The 23,574-nt window shown below is 50.9% G+C and overlaps 1 long non-coding RNA gene across 9 annotated transcripts in view; it reads left to right on the top strand.

The window, feature by feature from the left end:
* Nucleotides 1-22,600, top strand: part of LOC144311400 (uncharacterized) — a 167,563-nt gene extending 144,963 nt beyond the window's left edge. For 8 of the 9 annotated variants that reach the window (XR_013376936.1, XR_013376935.1, XR_013376937.1 and 5 more), the window contains 3 exons: nt 20,859-20,993; nt 21,650-21,924; nt 22,301-22,600. This is a non-coding gene — a long non-coding RNA (uncharacterized LOC144311400). The remainder of the gene's footprint in view (nt 1-20,858; nt 20,994-21,649; nt 21,925-22,300) is intronic. The other variant, XR_013376939.1, reaches the window with a different exon arrangement.
* Nucleotides 22,601-23,574: the final 974 nt, after the last annotated feature.

Raw genomic sequence — 23,574 nt, forward strand, 5'->3', positions numbered from 1 at the left:
CGAGCGAGACAGGCCCGCTGAGTATTTCCACGGACTCAATGCTGCAGCTGTGCCGCCATTCAGGGAGGAAGCTGTGACGCTGATTGTCATCTGCATGAGCAGGTCCGCTTTAAAACACACTGCGTGACAAATAGCCCTTTCCATGCAGCAGGCACGTGAAAATGGTGCCGATGAACACTTCGTGGATTCTGTACTGAAAACCTGGGAACCAGAAAAGATGACAGGATTGTTCTTTGGGGCCGAGGTCAGTCAAGGAGGGCTTCCCGTCGGAGGCAGTTCTAAGCAGAGTCTAGAAGGAAGCAAATAACAAGCACATTAGAGATGAAATGGGAGTGAGGGTGGGGGAAATGCTTGGGGCCAAGGGGTGAAGGTTTGGGATGGTAAGCATGTTAGCTTGGATGGACCTACGGTGGAGACCATAGGTGGATGAGGGGTCGGGAGAACTGATGATTGAGATGATCAGATGTGAATTTGATAGGCTAGAAATCTCAGAGACTCTGAGGATCATTAGAAAGGTAGAAATAAGATCAAAACAGAGTGTGGAACACTTTTCCAAGCTTTGTGTAGAATGAAGGTTGGATGGAGAGACAGGACCGGTGTGGGCAGGTAAGCCCTCCCAGATTTAGCAGTGTCCCATTCTCACTCGGAGTTCAAAGTGCTAACTATTGAAGCTGGAATCCTCTGGATGACGGCAGGGCTTTAGGACCCTCTGTACATTCTGACCCAGGTTGGGCTGGAACTTGGCAGGATGGATGACTCCCATACCCCATTGCCCCACCCCACGATGCCTTCCTTCCCCCAGCCAGGACCCAACTTTCCCTCTACAGGATGCCAATTCAGTGCTGAATCCTGCCTCAGGCTCCAGGAAAAATCTTGCTGCTCTGGGAAGATGCCCTGCTGCTCCTTCTGCTCTGCTCTGGGGTGATTGATGGCTGTGGGTAGGTGGGTGAGCAGCCTTCCCTCCCGCCTCAGCCTGGTTCAGATGGTTGGAGTGGGTGGGAAGCAGACTCCGAGAGTAGCCAAAGAGGAGTGGCAGGGCAGGTAGGCCAGGGGGTGGTCCAGATGCTCCACGGGATGGTTCTAGATAGAGTGACTGGTTCCCAGGGCTGGGAGATGGGTGCAAAGTACCTAACAGTTAGCTTAATACTAAATTCTTCTGAGTAGGCAAAAAATAACATTTTGCTGCCAGATTTCTCGGTTTCTCTAGGCACCCCCTGGGCTAGGACCTTGAAAGACCCATGATGATGGGGAGTGATGGGAAACAGTCTCAGGAAGAAGGAGGTGGTTCATCCTTAAAATGGTGTGCCCCGTGAGCTCCACTATGAAGTGTCTTCCCTCAACATTGCCCTCACCTCCGGGTTCCCACAGTGTAAGGTTGGGAGGGGGCTCTCTGTGTCTTTCTCTGCCAGGCCTTCCTGAGGAATTTTAAAGGGACAAATCCTCTTTTCCGGATTGGGGGTGGGGGGGAACCCAAGAGCTATAGGCACCTGTAAAACCAATTTAAAAATCAGTCTAGCCAACCAGCCCCCAAAGGAACCAAAGGGAGCTATAGAGTAACTCAAAAGCAGACACTAATGGAGGAGAAAAGAAATGTAGTTACATATTCATCAGCTTTTAAATATTCATGAGGATTGTAAAGCAGATTAATTTTCATGCCTCATTTCTCCCACGGTTCTCGCTGTCCATATTTTACCACAGCAGCAGAAGAAAAAGGAGCTATGGATCACTCGGCCAGTGCCCTCAGCATCACTTAAGGGGCAATGTGTGTGTTTTTGTGGGGAGGGGCAGGGGACAGGAGGGGCTGTCACTGTGGAGGTGAAGGTGTCTGTCTCCCGAGGGCCAAGCCAGGATGATGTGAGGACAGCAGCAGGACATGGTGGGGAGGTCGGGGAGGCGTCTGTGGGAGGGGAGCCATCTGGAGCAGAGGACTCTGGGGGCACGAGTTCACTTCTGGCCTCCCCTGGGTGAAGAGGGAAAAGGACCTTCACCAGAGTCAGCAAAGGTTTCCTCTCCACTCCCCTGAACTAACTGTCTGAGACGAATGATCCACTGATGGAGCCAGGTGAGAAAGCAGGGCGAGCGAGCACCGACGGAGTGAGGAAGATGCCGGAGCCCCCGAAGAACAGAACAGAGGCGAGAGCACCCGGGAGGGAGCAGACACGGAGAAGGACATGAAGGGGCCGCTGAAGGCCCATCTGTTCCAGGTGGAGGGCAGTATATAAAAGGACAGAGGATGAAATGATGAGGATGGCAGTTAAGTATCTGGAAGGACTTTCAGGTCCCAGGGCTGCTGGGAGAGATCTTCTGTGGGTGGGAGAGGTTGTCCCCCGAGTCACACCCCAGCTGCTGCTACCCCACAAGGTGAAAGGAGCCTAAGGGGAGAAGGTGTAGCAGGAACTACTTGGGAAGCACAGCCAATGAGCGTCCTGGTCAGAGGGGCCAGGCAGAGGGGGGATAGTGTCAAGGGCAGGGTATCAAGTGAGCCATCCTGTGGCTCATGTGGTTGTCCAGAGTCATGAAGACGAACCAGGCAGCCTGCGCAGAAGCAAAGATGGGCCCTGGGGGACAGGGCCACTGATGCAGCCTTTCCTTGGGACCCCCATGTGTGGCTCCTGGGCACTGATGCCACCTGACAGCCCTTGATGGTTTGAGTCAACTTTCTTAGGATCACAGGAGGGATGAGCTGTTCTCTGAAGGGCCCATCTGGTTTACCAGCTCCTGCCCCCTTCTGTGGAGTACAATCCTCAGGGTGCTCTCTGGTGACCTTTGGGCATCCCTAGGCCAGACCTTACAGGTGGGCTCCTTCCCCAGCTTCATTCCCTCTGTCCTGGATCTCTCCATGTGGGTGTCTAGTGCACATCTCAAACCTCACGTGGCCACACTCAAACAGACTGTCCCTAGCACGCAGACCTATTAGCTTCCCTATATTGGTCAGCGGCAACTCTATCCTTCCGGCTGCTCAGGCCAAAACAACTGAGGAGTCATCCTTGACTCCTTTCTCACCCAGTCCTTTAACATAACACTCAGAACCTTGTGACTTCACTCTTACCAACTCTGTGCCCACCACCCAGGCCCAAGCTCCGCCTTCTTGTGTCTGGATGATCACAGTAACCCTGTGGTCTCCTTCTGAGTCCCATGGGGCTCTCCACAGTCTGGCCCTCCCCTTTGTCTCTCTGACCTTGTCTCTTTGTCATTCGAACCCCCAGTGCTCCACTGGTCTCTTGGCGGTTCCTTGAGCAAGCCAGGCCTGGGTCTTTGCATGTGCGTTTCACTCCTTCCCTTCCTCTAGCACTTTGCTCAGTTTGCCTTCCTAGTGAGGCCTTCCTGAGGACACTATTTAAAAATACTGCTCCCTTCTCTCTTTTTTTTTTTTTAAAGGAAGCCAGAGGTTGTTGCAAGCTGAGGTAGTTGAAGAAGACTTTTTTTTTTTTTAAGATTTTATTTATTTATTCATGAGAGACATAGAGGGAGAGAGAGGCACAGACACAGCAGAGGGAGAGGCAGGCTCCATGCAGGGAGCCTGACATGGAACTCGATCCGGGTCTCCAGGATCACACCCTGGGCTGAAGGCAGCGCTAAACCGCTGAGCCCCCCGGGCTGCCCGAATGTTCCCTTCTCATAGGAGATGACCCCAATGAAGAATTACTGACCAGGAAACTTCCCCTTCTGCCCACGAAGGAGTAACTGCTACAGTAGTGGCGCATCTGACGAAAACAACTGAAGAGTGGATTAAAAAATCCAAAACAATGACTTTCAGGCAGTAGGCAACCGGTAGCATGGGTGGTCACTGAGAGAAGGGAGGCCCCATTTGCGCATCAGTTTAACTCCAGGCCAAAGCAAGGGTGGAAGATCCCAGACAGAGCCTGGGGTTTGAGTTGGGAAGACCCAGCTTTGAGGATTGAGATGGGCTGAATTTGTAAGGAAGAACATTGGAGAGTGGGAGCTGTCCACGGAGAGTTCTGAAAATCTGCAGAAGGATCCCCGAAACTTTAACTGGGAAGACCGATTTGCACATAATCAGGGTGAAACACCACAAGGCTGGGGAAAGAGCTGCCAGAGGGTAGAAGACTGAGCGATTTCTGGGCTCACACAAGGTCTGGGGATGGCTCAGACTTGTACGTGTTGGGGTGGAGAGAGCTTGTAGTACGTGGCACAACGGATGCAATCCTCAGATGGATGTTACCTTAGTCAGAGGCCAAGGGCTGCCCTGGACCCATCTAACAGAACTTAAGAGCAAGGCTTTGTGGGGTCACAGTGATTCCAAATCACTGGGAGCCAAAACAAAGTCCTGCTCTAAGTAGCATACAACAAAGTCCAGAACCCAAAGTAAAATTCACAGTACCCATCACCTAACAAAAAAATAAAAAATAAAAGTCATGCAAAGAAAGGGGAAAACCTGACCCATAACCAGACGATAAATCAATCAACAGACACAGACCCCCAAATAAGCAAGATGGTGGAATGAGCAGACAAGGATGCTAAAGCAGGGATTACAAATATGCTCCAGATGCTCGGGACTATAGAGGAAAATATGAACACAATGAAGAGAAAAATGGAAGATTTCAAAAACCAAATGGAACTCATAAAGATGGAAACAGAATATCTGAAGTGAAAAATACCGCTAAACAAATAAGTGATTTTTATTTCTGCTGCAACCACTACCCAAACCACATGGGGTTGGGGTGGGGGGGGATTTCCCCTTCTAGCTTATCCTCCCAGGGGCCAGTGCTTCCACCCCCTGTGAGGCACTGCATTCAGTGCTCAGTGGCCCAGGACTCTAGAAAAACAGGCTTCTTTTCTAGTTGATCCCGAATGCAATTTGGATTTCAGGGGGTAAGCAATAGCTCTTCTGAGTCTCATTTCAGCTGACGTTTCCCAAATCTCTCCTGTGTCCTCCGATCTGAGTGCTCTACCACCTGCCCAGCTCCATAGCGAACCCCTCTTCTCCATCTCCTTTTATTCACGTAGTGACAGAGCTCTTGTAATGGGGTGATAAGCAAGAGCCGCTGTAGAGTTCCACATCTAGCCCTGGGTGGCACAGTGCAAGGAGGAAAGCGACGGGGTTCAGGAGACCAGTGGGGATAAAGTACTTAGGGAGGGAGCAAACTTCCTGTGGAGGTCAGGGAAGGCTTCACGGAGGAGATGGCATTTCTGCTGGATTTTGAAGGATGGATAAGGTTTGGGCTGGTAGGAATGGAGGCTTTTGAATTCCCTCACTTACTGTCTTCCATTTCTGAACCCCCAGCTCCCCTCTCCTCTTGGGATTCTAGTCAACTCTTCTGCGGTCAGGAATGAGTCCTGGAGGCTCCAGGCACCCAAGTTTTCCCAGCAAACTAGTGCCACTGGTGTGGGCAGCCTTAGGACTCAAATAGCCTTCACCTCCTTGGGCTCCGACCAGTTGGAACAGCGCCCCACATGGGCAGTTTGTGGTAAGAGTCTTCCCTGGACAGATGATCAAAGCCCAGGGGGCGGGAGCAGGTTTGAGCCAAGACTGGATGACTCTGTCTCTCTGGCCCCCAGTGCGCCCCCCGCCCCCCACTGCCTGCTTCTTGACTCCCAGCTCAGCATTCCTGCCATGAGGTACCCCAGTTTGGGGGCATCCAAGCATCTCATTTGTCATCTTCTCTCATCTCATCTCCCCTCTCCCTTCCCCCGCCTTCCCATCCTCCATTCTGGGTACCATATGATCAGCTCCAAAAAAGGGCAATTTTTTACGGGCATCGATCATCTGACCTTCAGGGTCAGTCTGGGGCATGGTGGGTGTGTGCAAATAGGCAGGGCCAGGAGAATGGTACAGGTGTCCATTCCTCAGGCATGTTTGGTATAGATAAGGAAGAGCTTGTTAGTGACATCACTGCACAAAGCCCCAGGCGGGAGGATCAGCAGTGGGGTTCCCCAAAGCGGGAGGTTTGAGCGAGGTGGGTGGGGAGCTGAGACACGGGCTTCAGGGGGACATGTGCACTCCTCCTCACCCCCCACCTTCCTGGGTGTGCCACCTCATAGCTTCCACATGTCACCAGGGCCAGGTGTTCCTCCTCTTCCTCCCCCACGAAAGGGTGGAGAGGTGATGGTGGCCATGTGGCTGCCAGGAAGTCTGGGTGAGCTCTCTATCCCCCAGGGCTTCACCCACCTACAACCTCAAGGCCCAAGCTGGGCCAGTGCTTCCTGTGGCCCCTGGGGGCGGGGGGGCAGGGGTGATGTGGGCACAGTTTGGGGAATGTTCAGAGAGGGCACCCTAGCCTGGTGGTTGAGTCCCGACTTTGGTGCCAGGTGGAGCTGAGCCTGAATTTCATCTCCACTATCTATCTGCTTCAGACAAGTTACTTAACCTCCAATCCTTTCTTATCTTATCTATGAGAGTAGGATAATTGCACTCCCCCACCTTCTGGCAGGGGCATGTTGGGCACCCAGTAAGTGGCAGGTGGTGTTGTTATGTTGTTGTTGTTGTTGTTGATGGGCTTGCTGGGAGGGCTGGAGGCTGCACCCCCACAGGCCTGTCCTGTCTCCCCTCTGCCTGACTCCCCACTCCAGCTGCTTTACTAAGCCCCCAGCTTCCAGACCCTTGTTCTGGATCCTTGTCTGACAGCCCCCCAGAGGGACCCATCGCATCCTTAATTGCCACTCCCCTGCTTGGCAAAGCCATCAGCACCTAATGTCCCATGTTATTGCTGCTTCTCTGCCTGTGGACACCTTGCTCCTGGGAGCTGCTCAGCCACCCGGGGCGACTCCATCTGGCCAGGAATAGCCACAGTGGGGAGGGGGACAGGGAGGGCTAGGACCTTCTAGTGATGCTTTGGTGATTATTTGCTTACAAGTAACTTAATGTTAGAGGGCAAAGGTCTCCATGATTCTACCACTGGTCCCTTCTACCACTTTGGACCTCCATTGACGACCCCCCCCCCCAGAGAAACCATGGAGGTACCTCCTGTCTCTTAATACCAGAGCCTCATGCATATCTTCACCGCAGGGAAGAACCCCAAACTCGGGAGAAACTCAGGGGTGTGAGTGCTCCCCACCTCCCTGCCTCCCTACCCCCCGCAGACTTGGCTCTGATGCCTATAGAGAGTTTTTAAGGTAGGGCCCAGCAAAATGTCGGGGCTGGGGAAGTTGAACTTGGAAGAAGACCTGGATCCTGGTAGAGACCAGGATCTGGGGAGAGCTTGTCCCCAGAGCTCAGGTTCCGTTTCCCTGGGTCCCCGGGCAGGGCCCCCTCCCTTGGGCTAGCACGTGTGTCATCCCTGTCCCCACCCCTGCACCTGAGCGGGATCCAGGGCGCACAGCTTCTTCCAGAGATCACGGTCAAGACTGGCCTGAGGGTGGCTTTGCCCCCACCATCCCAGAGATGGGGCAGATAGGAAGAGGGCAGCTCTGCCACTTTCTCAGTCAGTTCCAGACAATAGACTTTGTTCAAAGGAAGCCCAGGGCTTCCCCATGTTTGAGAAAGAGCTTGGAAAGAGGCCAGGGGCAGAGGAGCCTCTCAGCTGTGGTCCTAGTCCCCCTTTCCGCCCCTCCCCTGTCCTCCTGGCCAGGTTCCTGCCACCTCCATTCCCAGGCTCCAGGAGGTGTCTCTTTTACCTTGAGCCCAGGAAGAAACACAAACCCCTTTGCTGGTTCCTCTCGGCATTGCTTGGATCTGCTGGCATTTTCACAAAGGACTTCCATAAATACTGAGGGAGAACAAAAGGGAAGTAATTACAGAAAATACAAACAGCATGAAAATAGTCAAGTTTCTAAAGTACAGGTTTCCCAGCCTCAGATAACCACCCTGGAGCCCGAGAGGCTGGCCCGCCTTCCCGGCAGGCCCTGTGCCAGGACTCCAGCCCTCGCAGACCAGCCTGCCGCTGCACTCCTTGGCTCTCTTGGGGCCAGGGGCCATGCTGAGTCCCCTTGCCCCTTCGGTGTCCCACTTGAGGCTTGGCCTCAGCTGCAGCTGGCCCCCTGGGCTGTAGCTTTGGATAGGCTGTGTGTCACTGGCCATGTGGCTTCCGGTGGATGCCTTGACCACCTAGAGAGCACCTGTTGAGACAGATAAGCCCGGGTCTCTGCTCCCAGGCCAGTCCATGGCACACCCACCAGCCAAGCGTGTACTCATTGGTGTGATGGACAGTTGTGCTGTGACTCACCGTGGCCCCTGGATTGGCCTGCTCACAAGCGGCAGTGAGCACACGGCAGCCACTTGTTCACTGTGAGCCAACCCCCTGGACTGAGGTCAGTCGGATTAGAACAGGCACCTGAGCCAAGCTGGGCCAATCAGAATTCATCTTTGGGGCATTGTTAGTAGGGCCTAGAGATGGTCTAGATGGTCTTTTCATGTCGTTCTTCACTGTATGTGGGCTTGGGAGCCTCAGTAGCCATCTTGAGCTTTGACATCTGCCCAGATGTGCAAGGAGAAGCAGAAGGGCAAGAGGTGAGCCGGAACTCCTGGTTCCTGTGGGCTTTCCTGTCCTTGATACCAGTCCTGACCGAGGTTTGACCACATTCTTGCCTACAAGATACTCTTGTGTCGTTTTAGTAAACTTCCTCTTTTATTTAAATGCTGGTTTGAGTGGATTTCTGTAGCTTGCAAGCCCCCCAAGGCTCAGCCCATCCCACCGCTCTGAAAGTGCAGACACGGTAGGGCAGCCAGGCCCTCAGAGAACTGAAGGAGGCCTAAGCAGAGACTCAAGTGAGGTGCTGAGAAGTCCCTGGGGAAAGTGTGAGAGCATCTAGGAGCATCAGCCTTTCCCATGCTGTTGTGGGCGGGGAGCCTGGGGTCTCACCGAGGGGGCAGGGCTAGCAGCAGGGCCTTTAGAGTATTGCTTGCCCCTTACCATCAACATCTAGTCATCAACGAGCAGCCCTCCACTTCCCTTCTAGCAGCCCACCTTCTGGCCACCCATCCCCACCCAGTTACTCGGCTCCATGGGTGTGTTACTCACAGACTAGGAGTCTGAAGCCTGAGCTCGAGCCCCATCTCAGGCGCTGATGAGCTGCGTGACCTTAGATCCCTGAGCCTTGCTTCCTCCCACCAAAAAATGGTAACCACAACCCCTCTGTACTTTGTAGGGCTCCTTCAAACCTTTCTCTCCCATGTCCCATCTTTGCTCCTCCTCTCATCTTCTCCTGCCCAGCATTTGCCTCCCCAGCAAGCCTTCCTCTCTGACCACCGCCCCCTCCCCTTGAGCACCTTCCGATCCCTTTCCTATATAGTTCAAGGCCATCCTGTGTTGGGCATGGGTGTACAGGGTTTCTTTGAGCCTCACTTTTGGGCAGGATGTTTACTCAGTCTCCCCCATCAGACTGAGACTCCCCAAGGGCAGGGATCCTGTGCCCCATCTTCCTCTGGACCCTTCGATGAGCCTGGAACAGCACAGAGCCCAAAGAGGGTGCCTGGAGGCAGTCTGCCGTGCCAGCTTCCTCCCTGACCTGTCCTTCTGCTCTTTCCCTTCCTTCTCCTGGCAGGGAGGACATTCCAGGATCTACTTTCTAAACTGAGCCAGAGTTACGCGCAACCCCAGCCTCTTTAGAAAACTAGCTCCAGCCCTGGGAGGATGCATTCTGGCTAATTCTTCCTTGCACGGCTGTCCTTCCATCCTGACACCCTTCTCTCAGCAGGGAGGTGGCGTGCCCCACCTGAGCCAGCCAGCACTTGCCCACCCGGCTCGCAGCAGGCTCCTTCCCTGCCTCTCCCACTCCCTGGCTCCCCCTCCCATTGCTGCCACCCATCGTCGTCGCCCGCCTGCCTCTCCCAGCCTTTCTATTCCCATCCTGGCTTGTCTCCCCAGGCAGCTGGGAGCAGGGCGCCTTCAATTTCTCTATTCAGTCTGAGGCGTAGCAATTTTCTGCTCTCCCGTAATTAGGGGAATTTTAAGCAAACTCCCCGACGGATGATTACAGCAGGTTCAATCCAAGCTCCTTTGATCAGGGAAGAATGAGGACGTTGTTGGAATATTCCTCGACCTGCTGGCCAGACAGACTCTGAGGCAGGAGTCTGGCTCTTGGGCTCCCCCTGGAGGGCTCCGGACTTTCAACCTGGTGCCCGGGTAACCCTGGGCCCTAGGGTCTCCCCCGCCCCCGCCCCCCTCCCCCCCCCCCCGCCACCCGGGGAGGACTGGGTTCAAATCTTGCCTTGTTAAAGATTATTCCAGATGTGGCTTCTCTGGCTTTGGGCCAACATCTGGATTCAAAGCCTGGGTTGGGGCTGGTGATTTGGGGTAGGAAGGGAATTGAAGGAGGCACATAGGGCAGTGTCTTCTGGGAAGAGTTGTGCAGGCTCTCGGCAGTGGGATATCATTCCCACTGTGGCCTATGTGAGTGCGGATTCCGAGGGCTTTACAGTGTCCAGCCTGCACAGCACACTTGCAGGGTTGAACCTGCTTCCAGGAAGCTTAAATAATTCCATTTTTATTTATTTATTTATTTATTTATTTATTTATTTATTTATTTATTTATTATTTTTTTAAAGATTTATTTACTTATTTATCATAGACAGAGAGAGAGAGAGAGAGGCAGAGACACAGGAGGAGGGAGAAGCAGGCTCCATGCCGGGAGCCTGACGTGGGACTCGATCCCGGGACTCCAGGATTGCGCCCTGGGCCAAAGGCAGGCGCTAAACCGCTAAGCCACCCAGGGATCCCCTCTTTTTTTTTTTTTTTTTTTTAAGATTTTATTTATTTATTCATGAGAGACAGAGAGAGAGAGAGAGAGAGGCAGAGACACAGGCAGAGGGAGAAGCAGGCTCTACGCAGAGAACCCGACGCGGAACTCGATCCCAGGACTCCAGGGCCACACCCTGGGCTGAAGGCAGGCACTAAACCACTCAGCCATCCAGGGATACCCCTGATTCCATTTTTCTAAACTGTCAGAGGGAGGGGCACCTGGGTGGCTCAGTCAGTGAAACATCTGCCTTCAGCTCAGGTTATGATCCCAGGGTCCTGGGGTCGAGCCCGCCCCCCCGTGGGGCTCCCTGCTCAGCGGGGAGTCTGCTTCTCTCTCTGCCTGCTGTTCCCTCTGCTTACACTTTCTCTGTGTCAAATAAATAAATCTTTAAAAATAAAACTGTCGGGATCCCTGGGTGGCGCAGCGGTTTAGCGCCTGCCTTTGGCCCGGGGCGCGATCCTGGAGACCCGGGATCGAATCCCACATCGGGCTCCCGGTGCATGGAGCCTGCTTCTCCCTCTGCCTATGTCTCTGCCTCTCTCTCTCTCTCTGTGTGACTATCATAAATAAATAAAAATTAAAAAAAAATAATAAAACTGTCAGAGGGAGAGGGACCTCCTTAGAGTTGAAAGGGCCTCTTTTCTTTATTTTGTCCACTTCTCCTAGTCTTTTGTGTCTGCCAGGGGCAGTAAGTAATAACAGGAAGAGCATGGCCTTTCCGGCAGCCTGACTAGGGAATGAATTCCATTTCAGCTATTTCCTGGCTGTGTGACCTTGATCAGGTAACGAACGTCTCTGAACTTTAATATCTATCCTAAAGGATTGTTTTGAAGATGAAATTAGATATGGTTTAAAACCCTGCTTGGCTCATAATAGGTGCTCAGTAAATATCATTCTCTTCTCCTTTCCTGGCCCGCTTCACACACTTTAAACATCATCACCCTTCATGGCAAACCCTATTCTCCTCTGTCTGTGCCCCCCAGCCCTGTGGACCTCCAGTGCTGGGCTTGAGAGCAGACTGAGTATATTAATAGACTACTAATGTCTCCGGCATTCCCGAGCAGTGGGCCTGGCTTTTCCATAGGTTAATTAGGTCATATTTCAGGATAATTATGGCGGTATATTCCTACACTAATTAAGTGGCTTTAAACCATCTCCACAACGCAACTCCATGAATCATAATTAAGCCTTACCGCCGAATGCCTCTGCCAGCCTCGGAGCCCTACACGCGGCCTGCTCTGACTGCTCAGTCGTGGGAGAGGATGCCGCGAAACTATGGCTTTGAAAAGGACTTATTTTCCTGGGATCATGTCAGGCTGACTCCTAGTGAATATTGGATGAGGCTTTGCACGGTTTCTCTTTTGTTTTCACAAGGAGAGAGACGAAGAGAAATACAGTGTTGATGTAGGTTTATCCTCTTCTCCTTGCTGCTCTGTTGACTAGATTTGAATAGATTCCCAGAGGATGTAGGTGGAGGTGAGAGAGGTAATGCTGGAGCACATGGTTGCAGGAGTCAGTTGATTGTAAGTGTGCGTAAGAATTCGTAAGAATTCGTGCTGCAGCTTCTGATCACTGGGGACCATGTCTAACATGAGCCGGTTCAGTTCACGGCTACCTGGCAAGGAAAACAAAAGTACCAGAGAACACATATTTGAGGAGGCCGGATGGACTTCCTCACTCCTGATTGTCTTGCTCTTGACGTGCCTTGCAAGTTGAGCAGCTCACAACTCAAGAGTGGCCACCGTTTGGGCTACCGTGGGTTCTAGCTGGAATACGGTGGGATGATTGGCTCCACCGCCAGGAGATCCAGTTCTGAGTCTTGGCTCTACTGCTTGCTGGTTGTTACCTTGAGAAAGCCGCCTGGCCATCTGAGCCTCAGCTTCCTTATCTGGGGAGTTGAAAAGAACACTAGCTGTCTCATAGGACTGTGGAAAACATTGAGTAAGACAATGGGATGGTGCCAATGACTTTATAAGGAGTTAGCCAATTTGGGGGCTGTTGTTCCAGGCATGGAGAAGGGCTCTCACATGGACAGAGCCACAGTCTTCTTCCAGGACTCCTTGGCACCAAGGTACTTATTTGTCTGATGGTTCTAGGATCTGGTGTGTTCCATTCATGTTCATAAAAGCCGCAGATGTCCCTGGGGGACCAGAATCCAGGACCTCAGATATGGTAGCACCAAACGTTCACCATTAGGGCCACTGGGACACATTTTCTCCTGTCTGAGAGAGAATACAAAGCTTGTCTTACCAACTCCTACTACTGGAGCTTGGAGAGGCCACCGTGGGCCACGATGGCATTTGGAGGATGGTCACAGGATGTCTGGAGAAGATTTAGGAATCAACGTCTGGGAACCTCGATCCTAGGTTGACAGTCCTCAAAACTCCTGGTCCCTGTGGTTCTCCTTTTAATGCCTCCCTGACCTCAACTGTGCCATCTCCCACCCTGCTCCCTACAGTTCTGTTTCCCCACCCACACCTCTCCAGAACCAGCAGGTCAGGCAGCAAAGGGGGAAAGGGAGACTTTATCTTCTTTCTTTCTCTCCTCCCACCCCCTTCTCTCTATGGAGAGATGGCCCCAGGCATTTGGAGTAAGACACTAATCAAATAAGGCCAGGTGACAATATACCAACATCTTCTGTGGAAGCCAGGGAGATGCTCCGCTGTCCTCAGCAAAAGGACAGGGAATTGAGGGTAGGTGGATGAGGAGGCAGCATTTATTTAGCCTGATTGTCGCACACAGCCCCTGGCTCCTCTGACAAGAGAACACCATGTGAAGGCGCAGATAAGCCCAGCTGGAAAATTGACAGCAGTGAAGGCGGCCCTGACTCCCCACTTGCTACTGTGGCTGGTGGATTAGGGCTCTGTTAGAATAGAGAGAGAATAGAGGGAAGAGAGACTTCCCCCAAACACCACCTGTAGGTAGAGGGGAATGTGCCTTGTTCCCCCTGATGAGCAAAGGGTCATCCTGGACTAGCCAGAGATGACAGCTCCAGTTGAGTTCAGATGGAGAAGAGGGGCTGTTTCTTTAGTCGAGATGCAGGTCAGATCCAAGGTGAACTTCCTGCCCTCTGCATTGAGGAAGAGAGGGTGGAGCAGTGGGCAGGGGCCCAGCACAGCCTCTTCCGTTGAGGAAGAGAGGGCGGAGCAGTGTGAGCAGGACAGATTCTGTGGGATTTGGTGGCTGCCCACAGAGCTCTGCTGGCACCAAGGGCCTGTTGGAGATCTCAGCCCAGGAGGAGGACCTCTTCTGGAGGGGAAGGTTGGGTGGAGGGTACTTGACAAGGACCAGACAGCAGATTATGGGGGTGGATAGTACTCCCCAGCAACAGAGTCGGGAACCATGGGGGCCCAGCTCCCCCTGCATATGGCATTCACACTGACTTCATGTGCCTAGGAAGGCTTGCACCTTGGACATTTAAACACCTCATGCATGTCTGCATGTGAATGCATGTCTGCGCATGTACACTCATGTAACCACAATACAGTTGCATGAGGTAGTAGAGGATGGTCCTTGCTAGATCGCCAATTCAGCCTCACTTCAAAGAGCTGTCATGATAAGAGACAGAGGGTAAGAAAGCCCTCTGCAAACTTTTAAAGTCTGCTCTAGCCGTGTAGCCTGGTGAGGATCCGTGTTGTTGTCCTACCCTAGCTTCTCTTGACAATGGAGAGATGGGCACAGTGGCAGCATCTTGTGACTCCTCCACCAGCATTGGGCTGGCCCGTGGGGAGGAGGATGAGTGGGAACTACTCCCTTACTCTTGTCAGAGCCAAGGGAAGGGACTACTGAGGCTGAAGCTCTACTTCCTCCCAGTCCAGTTAGACATTCAAGTCAACCAAACCCAACTCTGTGGAGCATACGAGGATAAATAAGTCTCAGGGCTCTCTCCCAGGAATAGAGAGAAACACTGTGAGAACAGTAAGATATGGAAGATGGCAATACAGCCACAAATAGGTGTCTATCCTAGAGAAGAAAAAAGATAAAAGAGTACATAGAAAGGAGAAAATGTTGGAAGAGACAGTGACTTTGCCCCCAAATTAAAGGGACAAATACACTTTCAGAGGGGAGGGGGCTAAGACAGTGCTAAACAATAGAAAAAAGAAAAATGCCATTCACAGACACATTAGGGAGACATGTAAGTGCATCTGAGGGAGAAAACTTCCATGCAGATCACCTACCAATAAGGAGGAATCAGACAATGAGATGACAAGTGATATCTAGAAACCACTGAAATCTATATGTAGCTAAATATTTATTTAAATATGAGGGCAAAAAAAAAATAAATAAATATGAGGGCAAAATAAAGACATCCTCAGGCATAAAGAGGTATGCAGAATGTATTCCAACAATTAAAAAAAAGTGGATCTTAAGAAGCACATGTAAGATGAGAAAAATAAGATTGAAGAATAATTTATTGGATTTTATTGTTGCTTGAATAAATGATGAATCTGTGGCACAATCTGGAACTAAAATCCAGATCATCTCAACATGACAGCAGTCAGGAGAGACTAGGGGTGGGAAGAGACCAAAACCAAACCAAACCAAAATAGCCAGGGGCACCTGGGTGGCTCAGTTGGTTAAGCACCCTCCTTCCACTCAGGTCATGATCTCAGAGTCCTGGAATTGAGCCCCACATCGGGCTCCCTGCTCAGCAGGGAATCTGCTTCTCCCTCTGCCCTCCCCCTGTTTGTGCTCCCTCTTCCTCTCTCAAATAAATAGAATCTTAAAAAAACGAAAACCAAAATAGCCCAAATGTCCCACATGTGAGAAAAATAAAAACATACTACTGAATAGCCCTTGGACTAAAGAGAAAATCTTAAGGGAAATGATGAATTACTTAGGATTAAATATCAAAGAAAGCTCTGCATATCACAATTTATGTACTACAGTTAAAGCAGTCCCACGAGGAAAATTTATAGCTTTAAATACATCTATCAGAAAACAAGAAGGGCTGAAAACAAACGAGTCATCTATGCAAATCAGAAGGTGAAAAAAAAAAAAAAGCAATAGAGAAAGCCCATATAATCAAGAAGAAAGTAAGATTAGAATAGGAATTAAAGAGGAGAGCCTGGGTGGCTCAGTAGGTTAAGCATCTGCCTTCGGCTGAGGTCATGATCCCAGGCTCCTGGGATTGAGCCCCATGTCGGGCTCCCTGCTCAGTGGGGATCCTGCTTCTCCCTTTCCCTCTGCCTCTCCCCCTGCTTGTGCGCGCGCGCTCTCTCTCTCTGTCAAATAAATAAAATCTTTTTTAAAAAAGCAGAAATCAATGAAATAAAAAATGATGCCAAGAATAAAAAACAGTATAAATGAGTACTAAAGACAAGAATTTCCTTGAAAAGGCAAAATGAACATCCTTTAAAAGACCGGTAAAATACATACCAAGCAAATACGAGCAGATTTTAAACTACAGGATTAATCTAACTCTGCAGAGCATCAGAGTTAGGTAAGCAAGAGCCAAGGGTCTCTCCCAGGGGTAGGGAGAAAAAGATCGTGAAGTAGAACTAAGATTTTTAAATATAAAAATACTATTAGAGGGATGCCTGGGTGGCTCAGCGGTTAAGGGGCTGCCTTTGGCTCAGGGTGTGATCCTGGAGTCCCGGGATCGAGTCCCATATCGGACTCCCTGCATGGAGCCTGCTTCTCCCTTTGCCTATGTCTCTACCTCTCTCACGAATAGATACATAAAATCTTTCTAAAAATACTATTAGAACAATATACATGTATATAAAGTTATCTACAGTTGACCTATATGAAATGTACACATTTCTGGAAAATATGCTGAAATCGACACAAAAGAAAAAGAAGGCCTGAGCAGACTAATAGGATGTGGAGGAAAATGAACCCTCATGCCCTGCCGGTGGGAATGCAAACTGGTGCAGCCACTGTGGAAATCATTATGGAGTTCCTCAAAAAGTTAATAATAGAACCACCCCACGATCCAGTAATTCCACTACTGGGTATGCATCTGAAGAAAATGAAGACACGAACTGGGAAAGATATCCACACCCCCGTGTTGCCGTGGAGGGGAAGTTGGGATTGAGATAACGAAGTCTGGACCAACTGTGGTTAAAATACTCTACTTTTGCGATTTTGCAACAGCACAGACACATTTCTAGGCCCCTCCCAGGATCCCGGAGAGGATAGTAGACCTGTATCTGATAATAGCACTGAAAATCACAAAGGCCTCAGGCATTAACAACAAAGGCCCAAGACCACAAAGGGGGGGGAAGCATTAAACTTTACAAAAATCGTTAAATGAAAGACCTAAATAAAGAGAAATACTTTATCCATGTTTGGAATGACTTAATTTTGGAAAGATGTCTATTAGCCCCAAATTAATTTCTACATTCAATTAAATTCCAGAAGGAATTTTGGGGAATTAAACAAAGTGAGTATAAAATTTCTATCGAAGAATCGAGATCCACAAATAGCTAATCCAATTAAAAAAGAAGCAACAAAGAAACAACTTGTTCTGCTGATAATCAAACTGATTACAATAAAAGCGTAATAATAAAAGCAGTGTGTTATTGGCATAGGGACAGACAAATAAGCAAAAGGAACAGAATAAAGGGCCAGAAGCAGACCTAGTCACACATAAATAAACTGAATTAAAATAAGTCTAAATAAAAAACCACAAGGGGACTCCCTATGAGAGAGATAGCGTCACATATCGGTGAGAGAATGAGTGATTTTGTAAAAGTCACCAGAAAAAAATGGTTCACTTCTTTGGAAATGAATTAAGTTGGGTTGGTGCTTAACACTAGATTTTTAAAAATTCCCAAGTAGAGAGAGTCCTACATGTGAAAAGTAAAATTATAAACACAAATGAAAGAAAATGTATTAAAAATAACTTGTGAAGCTGAAAGTGAGCATTTCTTTGAAAACAATTTAAAAAATAACCAGACACAAACCATAAGGAACAAAATAAATAGATTTGGTCACATCCACATTAGAGATTTTTGTTTAAAAAAACCCACAACGGTATAAGCAAAGTTAACAGAGGAGCAACAGACTGGGAGTAGATATTTTTGGAAGTCTAAAACTGACAAAGGTTTATATCCAGCATATACAAAGAACTGCAAATCCCTAAGAAAAACACAAGTATCGGGATGCCTGGGTGGCTCAGTGGTTGAGCGTCTGCCTTTGGCTCAAGTCGTGATCCTGGGGTCCTGGGATCGGGTTCTGCATCGGGCTCCCTGCGGGAAGCCTGCATCTCCCTTTGCCTGTGTCTCTGCCTCTCTGTCTGTCTCTTATGAATAAATAGATTAAAATCTTAAAGAAAAAAGAAAAGAAAAACACAAGTTTCTAAAAGAAGAAAGGAAACAGGGATATAAACAGGCCATTCATAGAAGTGGCCATTTGAAGAGCTAATAGCTACATAAAGAGTTACTTAATTTCCTTAACACAAATTAAAATAAGGTATCATCTTACCCCCTCGGACTGGCAAAAATAAGAAAATCGGAATTCTATCAGAGACTAGTGAGGAGGCGGGAAAGGGAAGGCCTTCAGTTCCTACTGGTGGAAGGTGTAAACTGGGCACGGAGAAGTTGGGTGGCCTGGGTACTGAGGGTCTGGTGCCCCATCGCTGCCACTCACACGCTGGGGGGTAGGGCTCCGCAGGGTCTCCCGTCGGTGCATGGTGGACACGTGCGGGCAGGTGTCAATAGTGGTCACGATCTGAGCCAGCGCAGTGTCCTTCAGTGGGGGCGGCGTAAAGAGCCTGTGGCATTGTCGCACGATGGCATGCCACCCGCAGTCAGAGGTAACGAACTGCATCTCTGTTCAGCAACTGGGGGAGATCTTGCAAGCAGCCCAGAGGGAAGAATTTTAAGAACCGGAAAGGAATTGATAGCGTGAAACCATTTATGTAAAAATTTTTTTAAGGATTTATTTATTTATTCATGAGAGACACACAGAGATAGGCAGAGACACACAGAGAGGCAGAGACACAGGCAGAGGGAGAAGTAGGCTCCCTGCTGGGAGTCTGTGCAAGACTCGATCCCAGGACCCCGGGTTCACCACCTTGAGCCAAAGGTAGACGCTCAACCACTGAGCCATCCAGGTGCCCTGAAACAAGTCATTTTAAAATGGGAACACTAGTCTTTTCTGGGAGACCACTTCTGGAGCCAGGGCTCGTCCTCCGGGGTCCCAGGTCTCATTAGGCTCCCTCATGGCCTCACCTTGAGGATACTGCTTGCCTCTCTGTTTGCATTTAAAAGCAAGAGAGAAAAAAAAAGTAAATGAGATCAGGGGTAAAAAGCAAAAGGATTACTTAATAAAACAGTAGAGATCAAAACAGTAAAAACAGAAAGCTCTGGTAAAAAGACAAAAAGCTCCACTGGATGGGATCATAAAGGGCCAAGTGAGTCTTTTGTCTAAATTAAAATAAGCCATAAAGTAAGGAGCCCAAGATTCAGTGCGTGGAGCTCCCAGAGGCTGCAGCTCGGGGCCTGGCACTGGGGGCTCTCCTGCCTTCTCCCTTAGGCTCCGGACCCCAGGCCAGATACTGAGATACCCCACCTGATGGGGCAGGGCTGATGGAGAGTCTCTCCCCACGGAGTCCACAGTTCTGGGCTGGGAGCACGTTCTGGCCTCCCAAGTCACCTTCCCTGACCTCTGCTCCTGTGTCCACCTGCCCTTTGCCCAGGTGGTCTCTGCCCCCTGCCTCCCTCCTGTGCTCCTACCACACCTGCCGGCCCAGTAGGGAAGGGCAGTGTCGCGACCTGTCCCCTGTTGGCCACAGGACCCCGGCAAATAGCTGAGTCTCAACGGCCTTATCTCTGAAATGGGGAGAATCATCACATTGGCCCTGCCTGCCTCCCAGGCATCTTTTGGGGCCCCAGGACACTACGGGAGGCTGAGGGGTTTTGCTGATGGAGGATCAGTTCATGAAGCCTTAAGTGAATTCCCACCCCGACAGAGGGAGTGCATTCCGTTATCCTTGAACTGAGTGCAGGTAACACCCAAGATACCCCCTCCATGCCTGGAAAAGTGTGGAGGTCATTAGTCGGTGCTTAATAGGTATTGATTGATTGATCAAAAGGGCTTGCATTCTCATTGTTTTCCTGCCTCTCCAGCCAGGCTGCGAAATCTTTAGAAGATAAACCTCTTCTCTCTGCTTCCCTCCCTCCCATTTGTCCCATCAATTATCAAATACTTGAGCATCTAACTATGTTCCGAGCCCTACACAGCCCTGCCCTCCGAAAGCCTGCATTCTGTTTCTGGAAATCAAGGAAACAGACAAATAGCAGAAGGAAATGCAGATTCTGAGAAGTGGAGTGGTCACACAAAAAAGATTGAGACGGGGGCCACTGGGGAGGGTGGCCAGGGTGGGCCTCTGGGGAGAGGGCTTCAGGGTGGGTGGGTGGCAGGATGGCCACAGTGGTGGAGCTGAGGGAGGAGTGGTCTAGTGAGAGGGAAACAGGTCTGCACTGGGCCCCAAGGTGTCAAAGCAGGGAAAGGTAGTCTGCAGGACTGGAGCAGGAGGAGGCAGAGGGAAGGAGGTGAAACCCGAGATGGAATCCAGAGCCAAATTACATGATGGGTTCCTGTGGGCCAAGAAAGAAGCATGGATTTTCTTTCCAGGGCAATAGGGAGCCACAGAGGGAGTCAGGGGAGCAGTGTGATCTATTTTATACTTTTGAGACACTTTCTCTCTGGGATCGAAGAGCATATTAAACATGGTGAGGATGGGGTAGAATGGTGGGTAGAGGTGGGTAGAGGGGTAGAGGGTGGGTCAGAATGTGGGACTTCCTATGGGACACCAGGTCTGGGGGAGGGAGGGGACAGTTAATGACTCAGAGGGCTCAGGACACATGGGCCAAATGCAATGGACCAGCCTCATTTACATCCTGATTTGAACAAACCAACTATAAAAAGCCATTTCTGAGGCAACTGGGAAAACACAGATTGAGTATTAGATAATACTGAGGAGCCATTGCAAATTTTGTTAGGCGTGTTAATGGTATGGTAATTAGGGGAAAGGAAGAGAAGTCCTTATCTGCTAGAGATACAGATTGAAGTCTTTGCAGGTGAAATGAAATGATGTCTGAGATTTGCTTTAATATACGGCAGGAAAAAAAATTCTGTGTCTGGGAGAAGAGATGAAACGAGATTAGCAAAATGTTGATAAGTTTTGAAGCTGGGTGATGGTACATGGGGGTTCATTATACCAGCTTCTGAAATCTTCTGAAAAAGTTAAATTTTTTTTTTTTTTTTAGTGGGAGGAATTGGAAAGAAACCATCCGTGGACACTCTGCTCACTGCCCCACGCAGACGTACTTGACCGGGAGCTGCGGACTCAGACAAACCTGGGGCAGCTTCCAAGCCGGCTGGTTGCTTTCTGTTACCTTCAGGTACAGCCACTGTTTCTTATCTGTAAAGTGTTGGGCTTTTAGAAGTAGTAAATAGTGCACCTAAAGCCCAAGCTTAGCTACCCAGGCAGTGGTTACTACTGTTCAGTTCCTGGTGGCCATCATACACGTGGTGCAGATGGGCCTGAGGCCCAGCATGGCTGGATTCTGGAAACTTCCCTCGGGGATTAGCCTCCCATATCTAGAAAGCAAAGGCCAAATACACGCATTGGGGAGCACAAGCCACCAGACATGTGCACACAGCCCTGGCTTGCATTTGCACACCTGCGCACACACAGACACCCCTCCACGGAGAGGCCTCCTCCTGGCACAGCCTGAGCAGGCTTGGAGTGTGACCTCTAGGAGAGGCCGGGGTGTCCTCCACCAGAGGGCCAAGAGTGAGATGAAGAGGGTCATGCTCAGAGGAGACAGGCTGTGTGGCCCATCAGGAGACTGGGTAACATAATGGAGGTAAAGGGGGAGCCATGGGGTAAGCAAGGGGCTGAGGAGACCCTGTAGTAAGAAGGGGGACAGGCTGGGACCTTGGGACCCTGCAGGAGGGGCAAGAGGCAATGCCTGCCTAGAAAGTCTTCAAATACAGGAAGGACAAGGAAAGCAATGGCCAGACTACCAGCAGCATGAAAACATTTGTCTCCCAGGGGCCTGTCTGGAGTCTCTGAGCGAGCGAGAGAGCGAGTGAGAGAGTGAGCGAGAGAGCAAGCGGCTATCCTTGAGCCCCTGAGAGAGCTGGATGACCTCACAGGCCCCTCGCTACCCCCCAGCTCTCCACATGACAGCCGCCTCTGTCTTTGTGCTGGGGCCAGAGGAATGCAGGCCAGGCCAGGCCCCCAGAGGCCCTTCCTCTCTGTCCTGGCTTTTGATCTGAGAGCCATGCAGCTTCCAGAGCCACGAAGGAGACTCTTGGATCAGAGAGGTAGCCCCTGGGGCGTGTGCGGGAGGGTTAGCCCCCACCTGCCCGGGTAGCAAAAATAATCAAAGGGTCCTCTGCCAGAGAGAGACAGGGAAGCGCAGAGGGACCTGTGCCTGAAGGATGGGGAGTGAGGGAGAGAGGGGCAGCGGAGGAAGCTTCTGGGGCTCAGGCTTGGGGGGAGGGGCAGGTATGCTGGGGCACCTCCAGCTTCCAGTGGGAAAGGCAGGGAGGCAGGGCAGAGAGGACCAGTGCTCTCTCCCTGAGCCCTCGCTTCTCCCCACTACAGGCACTGGGGCAACAGGCTCTTCTTGCAGGTCTCATCCCTGGGAAGACACTTTTATTTTATTTTTTTAATATTTTGTTTATTTATTCATGAGAGACACAGAGAGAGAGAAGCAGAGACACAGGCAGAGGGAGAAGCAGGTTCCATGCAGGAAGCCTGATGTGGGACTCGATCCGATCCCGGGACTCCAGGACCACGCCCTGGGACGAAGGCAGGTGCCAAACTGCTGAGCCACCCAGGGATCCCAGGAAGACACTTAGAATCAAATCCTGAGTTGAGTGGCAGGAGGGAGGAGGAGACCCGTTCTGCCTTCGTTTGCTGTATTTTCCAGAGAACAATCTGGGGAGTCGCTAATCCTGCCCACATCACATTAACACCAATAAACCACCCTGAGGACTCCCACTCTTCAGTTGTCAACATTCATGAACTCCAGAGCCTGGTGCGACTTCCAAGTGGCCTCCCTCCCAATGCAGGCCTGGCAGGAGGAGCCAGTGGGGGGGCCCCGCCCTCTGTTTGCTCTGAGTCCTTGGGGTCTGAGTGGGGGCTCAGAGCCCCCAAAGTCTTGCAGACACCTGTGTTGGAAAGGGGGCTTATTGGCTTCTCCCAATCCAAGAGAACTTGTCTCCTCCACCGCCCTAGGAAGGCACAGTTTCCCTGCTGCGGGGTCTCCTGGCCCCGTCCTGGTGGAGTGGGGAGCACCTTGCTGGAGGCTCAGGCTACCCTAGGCCCGCCAGGGCTGGGGGCTGGGCTCCTTTAGTAGACCAGACCACTAGGCACTGCAAGGTGGTGGTTTTTTTTTTTAATGTTTATTTAAATTCAGTTAATTAACATATAGTGCGTTATTGGTTTCAGAGGTAGAGTTCGGTGATTCATCAGTTGCATAGACACCCCGTGCTCCTCCCATCACCTGCCCCCCTCCACGCCCATCACCCGGTTACCCCCTCCCCCCACGCCCGGCCCCTCCAGCAACCCTCGGTTTGTTTCCTCTCTGGTTAAGAGTCTCTTTTGCCACCACAAGGTTAAGTGGTCTGCTCAGGAGCGTGGGATCAGGGCGGGGAGTCCGATGAGCTCTTATTTGCCTTGGTCCACCACCAGACCCGCCTCACCCCAGGGCTCACCCCGAGAGCCTCCAGGGCTGAGGAACAGCTTTTGGGAAGTCCAGCAGCTTCCAGGAGCTGAGCCTCCTCGTGTGATGGCTGCAGAATCACGTCCTGTCCCTCTGGATTTCCTTCTGGGGTGAAATCTCTGTCCCTAGGGGTGAAGGTGGACATCCCAAGGTCGTAGTGATCGTAGGGGCGTCTAGGAGCGGAGCCCCAAAACCACCACAGCTTTCCCTCGAAGCAACTTTCTTATCTGAAAAAATTCAGACG

This window comes from Canis aureus, chromosome 3 (assembly GCF_053574225.1).
Source record: "Canis aureus isolate CA01 chromosome 3, VMU_Caureus_v.1.0, whole genome shotgun sequence".
NCBI lineage: Eukaryota > Metazoa > Chordata > Mammalia > Carnivora > Canidae > Canis > Canis aureus.